Source organism: Ovis canadensis, chromosome 25 (genome assembly GCF_042477335.2).
Source record: "Ovis canadensis isolate MfBH-ARS-UI-01 breed Bighorn chromosome 25, ARS-UI_OviCan_v2, whole genome shotgun sequence".
Lineage (NCBI taxonomy): Eukaryota > Metazoa > Chordata > Mammalia > Artiodactyla > Bovidae > Ovis > Ovis canadensis.
Genome location: NC_091269.1, coordinates 18353525 through 18373106, shown reverse-complemented (window position 1 = coordinate 18373106; position 19582 = coordinate 18353525). Strand labels below are relative to the sequence as shown.

Here is a 19582-nt window from a genome sequence, read left to right as displayed (position 1 = left end):
CTTAAAATGGTCTTAATGATTGCTTTTCACCACACACACAAAAAGCTCCAAAGTCATCAAATGCAAGAAAAATCGGAAACTGTCAACAGCCAAAAGCAGGCTGAGGGGACACGAGAACTAAATGCACTGTGATGTCCTGGGTGACTTTCTGGGACGTAAGAGGCCACTGGGACATGAGAAGGCAGAAACTAAGGAGTCTGAGCAGACCATGGCCTTCACTCAGGCTGAGTTCATCAGTTCTTTACAAATAACAGAGTAAGCTGTCAGGGGCGCATGGGGGTTCTGGACTACTTATGCAACTTTTCTATAAATCTAAAACTGTTATAAAATAAAAAGTTTATTAAAACAAACCAAAAAAAGATTCTTAATGGAACAGTAAGACTAGAATCAGGAAGAGGGGCAAAGATAAAAGTGTGCCCTGACAATACTGAAGGTCAAAGCCACCTGGGCTAAAGGCTCTTTTCTGGAGGTCTGAGGGGCTCCCCTGGAGGGGACGCAGAGTGGTCAGCTGACTGAGGTTGGAGCAGGGGGCTAGGGCTCAGAACTCCTGCACCCAATACAGCTTTAAGTCCCAACCAGCCTGGGTTCTCTGCACAGCAGAAACTTATAGGGCGACCGCCTCAAGATGGAACTAAGATGAAATATCACGAGAGGAAAGGTGAAGCTCAGGGCATGGGGACGTTCTGTAGACATGGGGGCCCAGCTCCCTCTGGGGCCTGGTAATTTCCAGACTTCCCTGCTTGGAGAACGGATGAAGCACTGAGACAAGCAAGCAGAAAGGCTCACTGAAAGCACACGCTGCATGTGTGTGCACACAGGTATCCACACAGACAGTCATCAGGGCCCAGTGAGCAGCATGAGGCCCTGCAGCCAGTCCTCCAAGGCTTCCCTCCCACCCCTCCACTCGGGGGAGATGCCCCCTGCATGCACCACTCACTGGCTTCCAAGTCCAGATCAGACAATTGCTCATCATGTGCAACTGCCGCCCTGTTTTTTAAACCACAAAGACATAGCAGAGCTCTTGGGTTTGGTCTGCCCCCTGAGAGACCATGCTATCCTGGAGGCAGTCTGAGGTGAGAACTCCATCCCTGGTGTTAGCACAGAGCCTGCCCTCCCGGCCAACAAGCCCACTTGATTTCTCAGCAGCAGACAGAGACCCACCATGCATGTCAGCAAATGGGCGTGAACAGCTAGCTGCAGTGTCCAGGGACTGGGCCAGACTCATAGAATCACAGCCTTGTGGGCCCTGGCCTGGCGCTACCAGATACCTCTGCTCAGCATCTCGGGACATGCTCTCAGGACCTGGTGACTCAAGTCTCCTGATTTTACTCAGCATGTACCCCCCTCTGCTTCTATTTCTCTCTTCAACACTGATCAAATCTTTCCTTTCTGACTCTCCAGAATGACACAGGGTGGAACCTGGGATACTTTGTTGCAGTACTTTCACCTGGACAGACATCCCCTCAAACACAAAACTATACGGTACTAAAAATAACTGTATATATGAGCATTTGGGGCAAACTGTAAACAACAAGATACCAAAAGACCAAACGAACTGCCACTTCTGAGGTGCCTGCAGCAAAAACAGGGTCCTGCTCATGATCCCTGCACACAGCACCACTAAGGAGGCAGACAGATCACCCAACCTACCCCTACCCTCACCCCATTTAAGGAACCAGCTGGCCTGCCTCCCCAGGGATCAAGCAAAAGCACCTGTTACTTGTTCTCACTCTCGCCTTGCCTGATTTCCTGTTGGCCTCTTTTCCTCTTATCAATTTATATTGATCAAAGAGTCCAAGGACCTCAGTTGGTAACAAGAACATCCCTCATCTGGTTTGCATCCCACCTTTAGAGGCCACCCAGCAGTACACATACTCTGTCAGCTGCACAAGAGACCCCATAGGATTGAAGGCATTCAATCTCTTCTCTTCAACCAACTCCAACTTCAGCAATAATTTCACACAAGAGTTGTCACCACCTTGTTCACCTTCATTTATTATCATCCCTTAAGATTGAGAACTCTATTCTCATAGCATAGTTTGGAGTTTAGAAGAAACTTAATGCTAGGACAGTTTATAAATATCAATTAATTTTTTCTGACTTTTCCCTTTGGGGCACTATTGGATAACAATTTCATTAGAAATTTCAAATCAATGATTTTCTAATTCTATCATCTCTTCTATACTTTTTAACTGGCATTCTCTCTCTCTCTCTCTCTCTCTTTTTTTTTTTTTTTTGGTTGAACTGGGTATTCATTGTGTCTTATGGGCTTTCAGTAGTTGCAGCAAGGGGATATTTCTCCCTTGCTGTGGAGCACGGGCTCAGCACTCGCAATTCATGACTTAGTTGCCCTACGGCTTGTGGGATCTTAGTTCCCTGACCAAGGATTGAACCTGTGTCCCTTGCAGTGGAAGCCCAGGATCTTGACCACTGGACCACCAGGGAAGTCCCCCTGGCATTTTTCTTTAAAGCAAATCTTTCATTTACCAACTGAAGCAATTTGGCCAGCAGAATGGAAAAAATGAATGATAATGCTTTAAAAGCTTTTAGATAAGAAATTGATTCTTTGTTGCAACAAACAGTGAAAATGGAGGACTTCTCTGTCTCTCTCTGTTTTGGTGATCATTATGAATTCATAACCTCCATTTAAATTTTTTGTTTTTTACATCTTATTTTTATTTTTAAGACTTTCTCCATTAAAAAAATCTTGTTCATATATTTATTTGTTTATGTATAGCTGCACTGGGTCTTTGTTGCCACATACTGGCTTTTTCTAGTTGCAGCAAACAAGGGCTACTCTCTAGTTGCAGTAGGCAGGCTTCACATTGTGATGGGTCTCTTGTTGCAGTGCACAGGCTCTAAAGTGCTGGGGCTTTGGTGATTCAGCTTGTGGGCTCAGTAATTGAAGCATTCTAGCTCTAGGGCGGAGAAGGCAATGGCACCCCACTCCAGTACTCTTGCCTGGAAAATCCAATGGATGGAGGAGCCTGGTAGGCTGCAGTCCATGGGGTCACTAAGTTGGACACGACTTCACTTTCACTTTTCACTTTCATGCACTGCAGAAGGAAATGGCAACCCACTCCAATGTTTTTGCCTGGAAAACCCCAGGGACTGGTGGGGTGCTGTCTATGGGGTCACACAGGGTCGGACATGACTGAAGCAACTTAGCAGCAGCAGCTCTAGAGCACAAGCTCAGTAGGGTGCTAGTGTTCAAAGCCAGGACCTCCAGCTCAGAGCCCACACTTCTAGTCACCCTCTCTGACACTATTCTTTACTACACACAGTACATTAACCAATGGGAAAGGTGATTTGACATAAAGTCTTTCATATATGATACTGTCACATGAATCCTGAGAAACCGACTTACACTTTCATTTATGATTAAGTACCTTCTGGCAGGTTTAGTCCTGCCAAAAATAACTTTAAAAGCAGGATTAAACATTTTAAAAATAATTTTCCATGCATCAGAGAGCCACTGAAGCAAAGAGGACTGGAGGGTCCAGGATTCCAGAGAGGGAAGAGCCACGGATGAATGGGCCAGCTTTGTGCAAATATGTTAACCCTTGGGGCACTTGCAGAGCCTGAGGACAAGTCAAGGGCTGAAACGCTGGGCTCTTCCGGGGCAAAGGTGCCACTGGGACAGCTTAATGAAATGGACTAATTCCTCAAAATATAGAAACTACTATAGCTCATCCAATATGAAATAGATCATTTGAATGACCCTATGAATATTATGGAAATTGAATTCATAGTTTAAAACTTCCCAAAGTAAAAACCTCTGAGTGGAGATTTATACCAAAGATTTAGAGAAAATTAACACCAGCTCTACACACCTCTTCCAGAAAACAGAAGAAAAAAGGAATCCTTCTCTGTTGATTTTATGAACTTGGTATTACACTGGCTTCAAATTCAGGCAAAGATAATTCAAGGAAAAAAAGGAAGCCACATGCCAATATCTCTCATGAATATAGAAACACAATTCCTTAAAAAAACATTGCAAATGAAATTTAGCAATATATTTAAAAATTGTACATAACCAAGTGGTCTTTATTCTAGGGATGCAAGGATATTTCAGTATTTTAAAACCCAGTCACACAAAGCTGGCCCATTCATCCATGGCTCTTCCCTCTCTGGAATCCTGGACCCTCCAGTCAATCAGTATTAACATCATATTAACTGGCTAGGAAGAAAATGGACTGGAATGGGAGAGTTTAACTCAGATGATCATTATATCTACTAGTGTGGGCAGGAATCCCTCAGAAGAAATGGAGTAGCCATCACGGTCAACAAAAGAGTCCGAAATACAGTACTTGGATACAATCTCAAAAACGACAGAATAATCTCTGTTCGTTTCCAAGGCAAACCATTCAATATCACAGTAATCCAAGCCTATGCCCCACCCGTAATGCTAAAGAAGCTGAAGTTGAATGGTTCTATGAAGACCTACAAGACCTTTTAGAACTAACATCCAAAAAAGATGTCCTTTTCATTATAGGGGACTGGAATACAAAAGTAGGAAGTCAAGAAACACCTGGAGTAACAGGCAAATTTGGCCTTGGAATGAGGAATGAAGCAGGACAAAGGCTAATAGAGTTTTGCCAAGAGAACGCACTGGTCATAGCAAACACCCTCTTCCAACAACACAAGAGAGGACTCTACACATGGACATCACCAGATGGTCAACACCGGAATCAGACTGATTATATTCTTTGCAGCCAAAGATGGAGAAGCTCTATATAGTTAGCAAAAACAAGACCGGGAGCTGACTGTGGCTTAGATCATGAACTCCTTATTGCCACATTCAGACTTAAATTGAAGAAAGAATGGAAAACCACTAGACGATTCAGATATGACCTAAATCAAATCCCTTATGATTATACAGTAGAAGTGAGAAATAGATTTAAGGGACTAGATCTGATAGATAGAGTGTCTGATGAACTGTGGATGGATGTTCATGACATTGTACAGGAGACAAGGATCAAGACCATCCCCATGGAAAAGAAATGCAAAAAAGCAAAATGGCTGTCTGGGGAGGCCTTACAAACAGCTGTGAAAAGAAGAGAGGGGAAAAGCAAAGGAGAAAAGGAAAGATATAAGCATCTGAATGCAGAGTTCCAAAGTATAGCAAGGAGAGAAAGAAAGCCAAGTCTTCCTCAGGGATCAATGCAAAGAAATAGAGGAAAACAAAAGAATGGGAAAAACTAGAGATCTCTTGAAGAAAATTAGAGATACCAAGGGAACATTTCATGCGAAGATGGGCTCAATAAAGGACAGAAATGGTATGGACCTAACAGAAGCAGAAGATATGAAAAAGAGGTGGCAAGAATACACAGAAGAACTGTACAAAAAAGATCTTCATTACCAAGATAATCACGATGGTATGATCGCTCACCTAGAGCCAGACAATCTGGAATGTGAAGTCAAGTGGGCCTTAGAAAGCATCACTACGAACAAAGCTAGTGGAGCTGATGGAATTCCAGTTGAGCTCTTTCAAATCCTGAAAGAGGATGCTGTGAAAGTGCTGCACTCAATATGCCAGCAAATTTGGAAAACTCAGCAGTGGCCACAGGAATGGAAAAGGTCAGTTTTCATTCCAATCCCAAAGAAAGGCAATGCCAAAGAATGCTCAAACTACCGCACAATTACACTCATTTCACACACTAGTAAAGTACTGCTCAAAATTCTCCAAGCCAGGCTTCAGCAATACATGAACCATGAAATTCCAGATGTTCAAGCTGGTTTTAGAAAAGGCAGAGGAACTAGAGATCAAATTGCCAACATCTGCTGGATCATGGAAAAAGCAACAGTGTTCCAGAAAAACATCTATTTCTGCTTTATTGACTATGCTAAAGCCTTTAACTGTGTGGATCACAATAAACTGTGGAAAATTCTGAAAGAGATGGGAATACCAGACCACCTAACCTGCCTCTTGAGAAGCCTATATGCAGCTCAGGAAGCAAGAGTTAGAACTGGACATGGACCAACAGACTGGTTCCAAATAGGAAAAGGAATACATCAACGCTGTATATTGTCACCCTGCTTATTTAACTTCTATGCAGAGTACATCATGAGAAATGCTGGGCTAGAAGAAGCACAAGCTGGGATCAAGATTGCCAGGAGAAATATCAATAACCTCAGATATGCAGATGACACCACTCTTATGGCAGAAAGTGAAGAGTAACTAAAAAGCCTCTTGATGAAAGTGAAAGTGGAGAGTGAAAAGTTGGCTTAAAGCTCAACATTCCTAAGATCATGGCACCCGGTCACGTCACTTCATGGCAACTATATGGGGAAACAGTGGAAACAGTGTCAGACTTTATTTTTCTGGGCTCCAAAATCACTGAAGATGGTGACTGCAGCCATGAAATTAAAAGATGCTTACTCCTTGGAAGAAGTTATGAGCAACCTAGATAGCATATTGAAAAGCAGAGACATTACTTTGCCAACAAAGGTCCATCTAGTCAAGGCTATGGTTTTTCCAGTAGTCATGTATGGATGTGAGAGTTGGACTGTGAAGAAAGCTGAGTGCCGAAGAATTGATGCTTTTGAACTGTGGTGTTGGAGAAGACTTGAGAGTCCCTTGGACTGCAAGGAGATCCAGCCAGTCCATTCTAAAGGAGATCAATTCTGGATATTCAATGGAAGGACTGATGCTAAAGCTGAAACTCCAATACTTTGGCTACCTCATGGGAAGAGCTGACTCATTGGAAAAGACTCTGATGCTGGGAGGGATTGGGGGCAGGAAAAGAAGGAGACGACAGAGGATGAGATGGCTAGATGGCATCACTGACTCGACGGACATGAGTTTGTGTGAACTCCAGTAGTTGGTGATGGACAGGGAGGCCTGGGGTGCTGTGATCCATGGGTTTGCAGAGTCGGACACGACTGAGCGACTGAACTGAACAGAACTGAGGAAGAAAATCACATGATATCATATAATAAAAATTTTGTCTGGTCTTTGTTCCTGGTTTCTGGGAAGAAGCTTCTAAACCCTTGGAGTTGCCCAGTGACAAAAGCATCTTTGTCATTCACTGTGGGTCCTGGGACCCTGTCTGAACTATGCTAATTCAGTAACTAGTGATGGGCCCCTAGATAGTTTCAGAATTAGAACTGGCTACTACACCAAGGCCAACCATACCATTAAAGGCTTTGGGCTTTGATCTACATGGTATCAGCTCAGTCTTCCAGTGTCCAGGGAGGGGAGAGGAAGGGAGATTGAGTTCAGCCATGGGAGCAGCTATCCAATCAATCATGCCTTTGTAATGCAACCCCAATAAACGCTATGGGCATCAAAACTTGGTTGAGCTTCCTGGTTGGTGAACTTATTGATGTGCCCAGGGGATGAGACATCCTGAGTCCCTCAGGAGAAGACACAGAAGCTCTGCACTGGAGGCCCTTCCAGACCATCCCTTTTGAATCTCTTCTTTTTGCTGTTCCTGATTTATATCTTTTAATGTAAAACTTTAAGAGTAAGTGTAGGGTTTTCCTGAATTCTGTGAGTCATTCTAGTGAATTATCAAACCTGAGGTGGGACCCCTGAATTTGTAGCCAGTTGGTCATAAGTTCAGGTGGTCTGAGAAACCCAGAACTCATGGTTCACATCCAGAGTGAGGAAAACTTGACAGAGGACTGAAGTCTATACTAACTTTCAGTGAAGTCACCTCAGAATTGCATTGCAGTGTTGTGCTTAATTGGAGAAGGCAATGGCAACCCACTCCAATACTCTTGTCTGGAAAATATCATGCACGGAGGAGCCTGGTAGGCTGCAGTCCAAGTGCTTAATGGCATGAATTGATGCAGGAAAATAATTTGACAAAATTCAATATGCCTCCTCAGATAAATAAGAATAGAGAGAACTTCCTCAACTTGATAAACAGAACCTACAAAAAGCCTATAGCTAGCATTATGCTGCTGCTGCTGCTGGTAAGGAGAAGGCAATGGCACCCCACTCCAGCACTCTTGCCTGGAAAATCCCATGGACAGAGGAGCCTGGTGGGCTGCAGTCCATGGGGTCGCTGCTAGTCAGACACAACTGAGTGACTTCACTTTCACTTTCCACTTTCATGCATTAGAGAAGGAAATGGCACCCCACTCCAATGTTCTTGTCTGGAGAATCCCAGGGACAGTGGAGCCTGGTGGGCTGCCGTCTATGAGGTCGTACAGAGTCAGACACGACTGAAGTGACTTAGCAGCAGCTGCTGCTAGGTCACCTCAGTCATGTCTGACTCTGTGTGACCCCATAGATGGCAGCCCACCAGGCTCCACTGTCCCTGGGATTCTCCAGGCAAGAACACTGGAGTGGGGTGCCATTGCCTTCTCCGAGCTAGCATTATATTTAGTAGTGAAAGAAAGAATGGTTTCCCTCTAAGACTGAGAATAATGCAGAGATAGATATTACTATGCCAACAAAGGTCCATCTAATCAAAGCTATGGTTTTTCCAATAGTCATGTTTGGATGTGAGAGTTGGACCATAAAGAAAGCTGAGCACCAAAGAACTGATGCTTTTGAACTGTGGTGTTGGAGAAGACTCTTGAGAGTCCCTTGGACTGCAAGGGGACCCAACCAGTCAATACTAAAGGAAATAAGTCCTTAATATTCATTGGAAGGACTGATGTTGAAGCTGAAGCTCCAATACTTTGGCCACCTGATGTGAAGAACTGACTCATTTGAAAAGACCTTGATGCTGGGAAAGATTGAAGGCAGGAGAAGAAGGAGATAACAGAGAATGAGATGGTTGGATGGCATCATGGACTTGATGGACATGAGTTTGAGCAGGCTCCGGAAGTTGGTGACAGAAAGGGAAGTCTGGCATGCTGCAGTCCACGGGGTCGCAGAGTCAGACATGACTGAGCGACTGAACTGAACTGAAGTGAGATATACACACCCACCACCTCTACCTCATACAGTGCTGGAAGTTCTAGCCAATCTATTAAGGTAAGCAAAGGAGGTAAAGGCATACGGTTTGAAAAGAAATGAAATAGTATTAATTTGCAGATAATGTCATTATTTATATAAAAAATTCCAAGGAATCTGAAAAAAGCACCTTCTAGAATAAGTAAGCTCAGCAAAGTCACAGAATATAAAATTAAAATCAGCTATATTTCTATATAGTAGCAATGAACACAAGCAACTGAAACTAAAAAATGATTATCATTTATAATCACTCATAAATAGAATACTTAAGTGTGAATCTACAAAACAGAAATTATATACTCCAACCTGCACAAAACTGATGAAAGAAATAAAAAATGAAATTAAGAGAGATATAAGATTGGAAGACTCAATATTGTAAAGATGTGAGCTCTCCTCAGACTGTTACCTGAGTTTAACACAATTGCCATGAAAATCCTACCAAGATGTTTTTGTAGCTATAGACAAAATTATTCTAAAATTTATATGGAAAGGCAAAGGTGATAGAATAGATAAATGACTTTGAAAATGAAATTGAATAACACTTTTGAAAATGAATAGACAAAATTATTCTAAATTTTATATGGAAAGGCAAAGGTGATAGAATAGATAAACAATTTTGAAAATGAATAAAGTGGGAAGAATAAGCTTACTCAATTCCACAGCTGTGAAGCATTGTTGAAGTAGACACATACATCAATGGAACAGATAGAGAGCTCACATACATAGATCCATGAAAATATGCTCATCTGATTTTGACAAAGACACCAAAGAAACTCAATGGAGGAATGATAACTTTCTTAGCAAATGGTTGTGGAGCAACTGGACATCCATAGGCAAATATAGAACCTCAATGTCAGTCCCACACCTTTTGAAAAATTAACTCAAAGTGGATCATAGACTTAAAATGTAAAACATGAAAACTATAAAACTTGCAGGAGAAAAATGCAAGCAAACTCCTTTAAGAACTAGGGCAAGGTGAAGAGCCCATAGACTTTACATCAAAAGCCTGATCTACAGAAGAAAAAAATGGTGAATCAGACTTCATCAAAGCTTAAAATTTCTACTGTACAAAAGATCCTGTTCAGAGGATAAAAAGACAGCCACAGAAGGACGATAATATTTTTCAACCATCTATCTGACAAAAGACTCATATCCAGAATATTTTTCTTTTCACAGTACATCTTTTAAAACACCACAGTAGGAAACAAACAATTCAGTCAGAAAATGGACAAAACTGAGTAACTAGGCTGAGGCCATGTGACTAGTTTTACACAAAGGACTCTGAGCAGAAGGGATATATCACTTTGTAAGAGGTGGTGTAAGTTTTTCGTGTCTTCCCTCTCGCCTCACTGGAAGCCATGTGCTGAGAGGGTATCTCATATCTCCCATCATGCAGGGGTCTGGCCCCTTGAGACACTGTCTGGAAAAGAGATTCTCACATTGGGCATCACATGAGCAAGAGACAAGCCTTTGGTGTGTTAGGTGACTGTAATTTCTGAAATTATTTATTATTACCATTAGCTATCCTATCTGACAAATGCAGTAATGAACTATTAATATAATGTCATAATTTAATACAAATTTTAATATAGGGCAATTACGTGACTCTGTGTTTTTTCAGTTATTTATAATTAATGATGCTGCAGGACTATCTTTGCTTATGTGATACACTTAGTGTAGGATTTTCTTTGGAGAAAAGTAAGGGTGAAGATTATGTCCTAAGGTATTTCTAAAAGCTGTGTTACTAATGAAAGGAGATAAAGTCTTCTGTTATTCTGTGTATTCTGTTAGTGTCCAAGATACAGAATTTGGTCACCAGAACTTTGTTGAATGAGTACTTTCTATTTTTGCCATCACCAATCTTGCTAACCTTTTCTATGACCATATTTTAGGCAGTTAGTGGGCATAAAGTTATTCTTTCCTGATATTTTGGTTTGCATGGCTTTGGTTAGAAGTGAGGTTGAGCGTCTCTTCATATATTTGTTAGCTGAGTGTAAGCCGCCTTTCATGAATTTCTAGAAGATGTGTTTGTAATTGAGAAATAAAGCAGGAGCTTTGGTGAGGTTATTTCTTTTTGTCAACTTGTCCCAAAATAGCAATCAATCAAAATGAAAGGTGAAAAGTATACTATCTCTTTCTCCAACTGTAACTCCTTATATGGAACAAAGCCAACTCTCTCAGCTGAGGTTAACTTTAACTAACCTTTCAGCCAAGATTCTCAAATGATCTTTCATTATGTTCCTCCAAATGTTTAATTAACTACACTGATGATTAATTAACAGACACCACTTCTGCCATCTGGAGCAAGTCCCCTCTGCCTCCTGGCTTTATCATTTTTCCAATTCAGTTAAGATCTTGGTGAATGCGTTTGTCTTTTCATCTTGTCTTCCTCTTTTCTTTTTAATGTTTAATGCCTGGGAGAATTCAAGGTAGGAGAACTGCTGTCTAGGAGAATCCTAGGGAATTTCACTGCATCTATGCTGTTGACATAAAGCTTTGCTATGATGTTTTGTTATTTCTTTATAAAACCATAGTAAGTTTTTCACTAATAGTATAAAAAACCCAGAATAGCAAACAACAAGGCTTTTCTGCTCCAGCCACTGTCCACTTTTGCCATGCCCTTCTAAACACAGCACTGCACATTCTTATCACCAAATTGCTCACACTTCCTGGCATGGCCCCTGACCTGCATCATGATGCGTCCTTGTAGACAACATTCCTTTGGCCTGGGGAGCCCATTCTCTCTTTTCACCCTGAGAATCCCTCTTGTTCACTGGGACACATACAAATGTCAGTGTGTCTGTGAGGCTCCCTGTCACCAGGCCATGACTCAGCACTCTCTCCCATATTTCTACAAGATGCATCCTCACTGCACAGCTGTGTCTTCCTCCAGATTCTGAGTCATCTAGAATGCATCTCTATCTTTTCCCTCATACCATCTATTATGGTGGCAAGTAAGCACATCACAGGTTTTTGTTCAGTAGCTGGCACTGGGTTGAACCATGTAGCATAGCTTTTCACTTTCAACTTCTGACTGAGCCAGACATCACCCCTGGGCATCAAAAACAAAACTGGAATAACTCTTTTGGAGCAAAAGCATCCTGAAGAATGTGCTAAAGCCATGGAGCAAATTATAAATGCTGCAATTCAAGGCTTAGCACCAGCATTCCAGGCCAGTGGGGTTTCCATTCCAGCTGCCTCCCCACCATGCCTGCCAAGCCCAGGCACACATGTTAGAAGTGCTCATTCTGATCCTAGAAATAAACCCATTCCATCAACTAATTTGACAGAGGAGCCAAGAATACTCAATATAGAAAAAAAAATTCTTTCAATAAATGGTGCTAGGGAAATTGGATATTCACATGCAAAAGAATGAAACTAGACCATCTTACACCACTCACAGAAATTAACTTGAAATGGATTAAAGATTTCAGTGTAAGACTGGAAACCATTAAATTCCTAGAAGAAAAAGCAAGAAAAAAGCTCTTTGCTGTGGGTCTTAGCAATGACTTTTTGGATGTGACACCAAAAGCACAAGCCAAAAAAGCAAAAGTGATTAAGTAGGACTACATCAAACTGAAAAGTTTCTGTACAGCAAAAGAATCAATATTATGAGGGCAACCCACAAAATGGGAAAAAATATTTGCAAGCCACATATATGATAATATTCAATATATATAAAGATCTCATACAACTCAACAGAAAGGAAACAAACAAAAAATCCTGTTAAACAATGGGCAAAGCACTTGAACAGACATTTTTTTCAAAGAAGGGATATGAACGGCCAACAAGTATATGAAAAGATGTTCAACATCACTAATCGTTGGAGAAATGCAAATCAAAACCACTATGAGATATCACCTCACAATGTCAGAGTGTTATTGTCAAAAAGACAAAAGATCACAAATGCTGGTGAGAATGTGGAAAAAAGGAAAGCCTTGTGCATGGCTGGCGGAATGTGAACTGGTGCAGCCACTGTGGAGAACTACATGAACATTGCTCAAAAATTAAAAATAGGACTGCCTTATGACCCAGCAGTTCCACCTCTGGGAATGCATTTGAAGAGAAGAAAACACTCTGTTGAAGAGCTATTAATACCTTCCCTTCTATGTTCATAGCAGCATTGTTTGCAATAACCAGGACATAACACAGATGAATAGATAAAGAAGTTGTGGTTTTATATATATATATATATATACACACACACACACACACACAATGGAATATCACTGGACCATAAAAAGGAAGCTCTGCCAGTTGTGACAATACATCTTGAGGATATTAGACTAAGTGAAATAAGTCAGACAGAGAAAGACAAACATGATATGATCTCACGTATACATGAAATCTGAAAGCTCACTGAAAAAAGCGATCAGATTTGTGGTTGCTAAAGTTAGGAACAGGATGAAAGTCGAGGAGTTCGGAGGAAGATAGTCAAAGGGTACAAACTTCCAGTCCTGAGATAAATAAGTACTGGGAATGTAACCGGCAACAAAATGATTAATGTTAACACTGCTATATGGTACATTTTAAATGTGCGGTGTGTGAAGAGAGTAAATCCCAAGAGTTCTCATCACAAGGGGAAGAACTCTTTTTTTTTTTTTTTGTATCTATATGAGATGATGGATGTTAACTAAATTTATTGTGATATTATTTCACAGTTTATGAAAGCCTAATCATTATGCTGTATACCTTAAGCTTATACAGTGCTTATACAATTACATTTCAATAAAACAAGAAAAGGAAAAAGCGCTCATTCTAGGATTAGAATGATTCCTTTCATAGATGATAATTCTCACAAAATTTGAATAGCTTTCTAAAAGTTAAGGATGATTCTGCATACCCATGCATAGAATACATAATTGGTCTTTTAAGTTAAAATCACAAGTTGTTTTGAGTTATGAAAATCCAGAATGTTCCTCCCAGGTTAATTTGGTTGGTATTGTGGTTCTAGCACTTTCACAGCCTGAGTCATCTTGCTGTGACCTGTATCAGGGGCAGGACTCCTTATCCAAGAATCCCTATGATGCCCATTTGGCCCTGGTGTTTAACAGGATGGGGACAAAACGCACTGTCGCTGAGCTCAATAACTGCCCAAGCAGTATAAATGATGAAAGAGGGGCTGGGAGAAAGAAAGAAGGGTGAAATTTAACCCCTTTTCAGGTAGTGGAGCTATACTGAGATACAAACGTAGAGCTTATGTTAATATGAGCAAGTCCTCACTAACATCGGCATCTCATCTAGAAGTCTAAGGATGTAATATCCTGCCAAGTAGTGTCAAAAGCCCCCTTTACACAAGTGGAGAGCTTCAGATGCTGATGACCGCAAGCCCCCAGCCCCCCAAAGGGACAGAGGGGACAAAGGTGTCTTCTAGCCTCAAGGAGGAGTGTCTACAGCTCTGTATCTCCTCCTGTGATCAGCTTTGGTCATTAGGGGTGAAATTTTCCAGGAGTCCTTTGGGAAATGAGGTATGTTAAGTTCCAGACAGTTCAGGTCAATATTATGGACCATTAACTCAATGTTTTTGTTTAAAGATGAGTGGAAATGAGTAAGTAATGCCCTTCCTCCAGAGAGTTCCCAGAACTCTCTGGGTCTTCAGAGCTGTTCCAGCCTGGGGTGCATATAAGCAAGCTTCCTGTGCTTGTTTCACGGTGGCCTTTGGATTCTGAAATGTCTGTGGCCTGAAGTGTCCGTGGCTCTCACATTAGCGGACCAGTGCATTTAAGGAAATAATGAACCTAAGATGAGGAAACTGTAGAAAAAATTTGAGTCCGCTAGCAACAGAATTCTCAATTAGCAAAAGGAATTTTAAGTGATACCACCCAAGAGAATGGGGCATCCCAGGTGGCTCAGTGATTAAAAAATCTGCCTAGCAATGTAGGAGATGCAAGAGACAAAAGTTTGATCCCTGCATTGGGAAGTTCCCATGGCATAGAAAATGGCAACCCATTCCAGTATTCTTGCCTGGGAAACCCAATGCACAGAGAAACCCCGCAGACTACCGTCCTTGGGGTCACAAAGAGTCAGACACGACTGAACATGCACGTAAGGCACTCAAGAGAAAAAGGAAGAAACAGAAGGCAAAATAATCCGAGGATGGAGCGACCTGAATATTTAGTGACTTGTGTCACTGTGCAAATCTCAGACATTAGAACACCAAAGGAAAAAATACATGAAAAAAACCCCACAGATTTTCTCTGTTCTAAATAAATCAATCCTCTATCAAACTGCAGTAGGACAGTAGGGCTGTAGGTGATTTTTTTCTTTGTTTTCCAGACTTCCTAATCTGTTATTTTATTGTTTTGCTAATAATAATAAACTGATAAGTTAACCTAGCCATAGGTTAAAACACTAAAAAGGCTTTTAAACAATAACATATACAAATAAAAGGGAAAACACACCCAAAATGACCAGGTGGGGCCCCCTGTCCTGGCCTCCACCCTGCACTGTTGTACCCCAGCCTCAAGGCTCCAGGAGCTTCAGAGGGGAAGATTTGCATCCCCCCACCTCTCACCGTCACCTCCCACTATCATCTCCATCTGACTGTGCTCCTGCTGTATCTTTGGCCACACCAGGACCAGCCATGACCCACACCTGCCGTGGTCCCTCAGGGACCCAAGACATCACGAACCCAACTGCCTGAGCTGGTTAGGGAAGGACCTCTCTCCAGGATGGGTTTTGATTCTCATCCAGGTAAATGAATTTCTGGCCCAGTGTGACACCCAGTGCTCCCAGAAGGGGCTATTTACAGCTGGCCTGCTTTCCTCCAGGCAGTTGGCCACAGCATCCTTGATCTCGAGCACACTTTTCTGAGGCACAGATAAGAAGTACTATGGGCTTTGATTTACAGAGTCTTGAGAGAGGGGTGATGTTTGGGCCAAGTGTCTCTTGGCAAAACAGGAAAAGCAAAAAGTGATTTCTTTGTTTGCAGTGTGCCACTCAGAGAGGCTGACTTCACTCTGTTTAAGCAGATGCAGAGTGATCGGTCCATACAAGGATGCTCTTCTGTGCATGCTCCCACCTGGAGCATATCAGTGAAAACCCAGGGCAGAGGGAAAACAGATAAAGCCGTCCTTACTTTCTAGGCTACCAAGAAAACCAGGGCTGCTCAGAGGAGGAATGCCTGTCCCTGAAAAAAAGGAGCCTGCAGAATTTCAGAATTTCTAAATGTATCATTGTAAGATGACACCCCAGCCTGGATCCTGGACTTGTTTCCACAGCTGAGGCCTGAGAGGACCAGTGTATGCTAAGTCACTTCAGTTGTGCCTGACTCTTTAGGACACTATGGACTGTAGGCTGCAAGGTTCCTCTGTTCATGGGATTCTCCAAGCAAGACCACTGGAGTGGGTTACTGGGTCCTCCTCAGGGGATCTTCCTGACCCAGGAATCAAACCTGAGTCTCTTATATCTGCTGCACTGGCTAGCAGTTTTTTACAGTAGCGCCACCCAGGAAGCCCCATATGCCTCTTCCCCAAATCCTTGCAGCCCCCAATCCTTCACCCAGGGACTGCGGTTTGTCTCTGTGCTGTGAGTCCGGGACTCACTGGGCATCTTATCTGCTCTCCTGGCTCCACTGTTTCCTAAATGACTGTTCCTTTGCAGTGAGTGCTTTTGGACACAGCTGCCTCTAAACCCTTTGTTGCTGTCATCTACGGACTGTCTGGTCTTCTCCATCTTTCAGTCATTCGCTGTAAACAGCTCCATCTTCAGCCTCCTGTCTTTCAGTCCAGGGTGGCTTGAGGCAGATGTTGACCAATCCAACCTTTGCTCCTGGTTCTTCACCTACATGCACCCCTTCACCTGGCTGGGTCACCTTGAACTCAGACGTGAGGCTACACCGAGGTGGACCTTCTGATCATGGAGCAAGAGTGAGAGCCCAGCCAGATGCCCACCCTGACCCTGACATCACCAAGCTTCCGAAGTCAACACAGACCCTGCCTCAGTTAGACTTCCGGTCACACACCACGTTTGAGTCACTCTTAAGGGCTGCACGGCCTCTGTAAATTCATTGTCGTTTGTCTCAGTTGAGTTCACTCTGAACAATACCTGCTTATTATATTTCCAAAATCACTATTGATTATCTCTCTACTGCTCTTCACCACTTTTGTGCCTCCTTCGACTGGCGCAGTGCCCACTACATGCAGACAACCACTGATAAATGCCTAAAACCAAGGCTTAATATTTGGGTTTTAAAATTGCTCAGTCCAATCTGTGGACACAATGCACTTATATTTACGTGAGATTTAGAAACACAGTGAGGGATCCAGAGGCTTTGCTTATTTTATTAGACAGTGAAGAGATGCTAAAAGTCAGTCATCAAAAGGAAAAGAAACCAGCAAGTAAGACAGAAGCAGTCAAGCCAAGAAAATGCAAACAAAAAAGAGGAAAAGGGCTCTCAGAGTCCTGGGAATGGACAGCATCCTGAAAAAGAGAGCCAAGGCAGAGATGAAGCCAGCTGATAAATTATCTCTTTATTGTTTCAGGGAAGATTTCATCCCTGAGTGTTCCAGTAAAAGGCATAAAAGAGACCAAAGGGACATTGCCGTCTGCCTGGCCATTTAGCATTTTAACAGCTTGTCCTGCTCCTTCCAAGAAGCAGTCTCTGTGTGTGTGTGTGTGTGTGTGTGTTTTCTCCTCTCCCTCCCCTCTTTCTCCAGTATCCTTGGCTTGGGGCTCTGATTCATGACCAGAATCCCTGTGCAGATACCAGCCTGGTGAGACATTCAGACAGGCTCCTGCTTCTGGTTTTACAAGCAGAGAAACTAAGGCTTGGGGCTCAGAATCCAAGGTACATCCCTATGCACCCCATGCGGCCATGGTTAAGACTCTTGGCTCACCAGTATGGACTAAGGAAGAAAAACAGAGATTAGCCTAAAGCCCAAAACATGTTTCCGTAGTGAAGCCAGCCATCCAGCTCTTGCCTGGCCCCCTCCCCTCACATCCCAGGCCCAGAGAAACCAATCAGCCACAAGTCTGGCTCAGTTGCCCCAGGTGGCATGAGTGGGGCTAGTGCAAGGTGAGGACACACCCAGGTTGGATCTGGGCATCTGAGGTGAGTAGCTGGATGAGAGCAGGAAGGTCATCTTAGATACCAGAGGGAACCTGGGAGCAAAAGCCTCTTGCAGGGGCTTCACACACAGGGGCAGCCTCCTCAAACTGGGAGCTAAGCAGGCCTGGGAAAGCCACCTGCTCCCCAGTTATAAGGGACTTCTCTTTTCCTGCGTCAAAGTACACTGCTCTGCTTTTGGAAAGAGCTGACATTCTGACCAGAGGACAGCTTGTTCACAGTGACCATCTTCTGACACCAGGCCCAGCAGTTCCAACTAAAGCACAGGAGGGAGGGGTCACTGCGCTCGATGGGGTGGTCAGCCAGGGCCACGGTGCCAGGCGCCACACCTCACACCAGGCCAGTGCTTTCAGGAGGGTTTGTGCAAAATGAGAAGGCAAACTGGAGAGGGGAGGGGTCAGTATAAACATGAATCATTTCTCCTCTTCAGAAACTCATTACTCCCTCTTTTTAACTGTTCCCAATACTACATGCTTTGAGCTTAGGGTTTTGTTTGTATTTTATATATTTATTTTTAACTGAAGTATGGTTGATTTACTATGTTGTATTAGCTTCAGGTGTACAGCAAAATATGTTTCAATTATGCATATATATCTAAATCTGTTCTTTTTCAGATTATTTTCTATTATAGATTGTTACAAGATTTTGAGTAGAGTTCCCTGTGCTATATAGTAGGTCCTTGTTGTTTACCTGTTTTATATACAATAGTGTGTATCTATTAATCCAAACCTCCTAATTCATTCCTTTCCCCCTTTTCCCTTTGGTACCTATAAATTTGCTTTCCATGTCCATGAGTCTGTTTTGCAAACAAGTTCATTTGTATCATTTTTTAAGATTCCACATATAAGTGATAATTCAAGCTATATTCCACTGACCTTATGTTCCTCTAACTCAGCCACAGAAAACCGTGTTGGTGGGAGCAGACTGCAGGATTGGAGCAGAGAGGCGGGCCCAGCACCCGTATCAGAGGGGCCTGAGTCGAAAACCAAGGACCCACAACGGTCTGGGCATCTGGGCGTGAGCAGATGTGCAGCCAACATAGTTCGAAACATTGTCTGCTGTGTGGCCGTGAGGGGCTGCCAGGCAGCTGCTGTGATGATAAGCTCCTGTGGCAAAGCCTTCTGGCACTGATAGAGTAGGCTTCAAAGCGACTTCTGGACAGGCTTCTCCCTGCAAGACACAGGGCTGCATTCCTCAGAGTAGGCAGGCTCAGCCCGGCAATGCTGGCTTCACGTCCCATGGGAGGGGTTTTCTGCGTTTCCAAGCCAGAGTCACACCCCCTCTGGGCACAAGCTGTCCCTTTGGACTGTGGCCTGAGGCCCAGAGCCTGGCGGGGATGTGAGAGCACCTGAAAGTCACTCTCCCATCCAAAAATTGACTCAAGCTTTATCAACAGATGTCATACTTCTTCCTATAAGGAAACAAAATGTCAGGTCTGGACATGATTCCCAAGTTGGGTGAATGGCAGCCAACACCTTTTGTCCTGCACCTCTGGAGTTTTCCTTTATGATACATGCGACCATGAGGCCTAACATCCAAGCCCATCAGCCCCCTGTTATGCTGAGTCCCAGAGGAATGGTTTTCTCTGGATCTGACACACT

The 19582-nt window shown here is 43.0% G+C and overlaps 1 long non-coding RNA gene across 1 annotated transcript in view; it reads right to left on the bottom strand.

The window, feature by feature from the left end:
* The window catches only part of LOC138430410 (uncharacterized), a 45384-nt gene extending 26245 nt beyond the window's left edge, over positions 1–19139 (bottom strand). The window contains exon 1 of the long non-coding RNA XR_011253155.1: positions 18857–19139. This is a non-coding gene — a long non-coding RNA (uncharacterized lncRNA). The remainder of the gene's footprint in view (positions 1–18856) is intronic.
* Between the last annotated feature and the right edge of the window lie 443 nt (positions 19140–19582).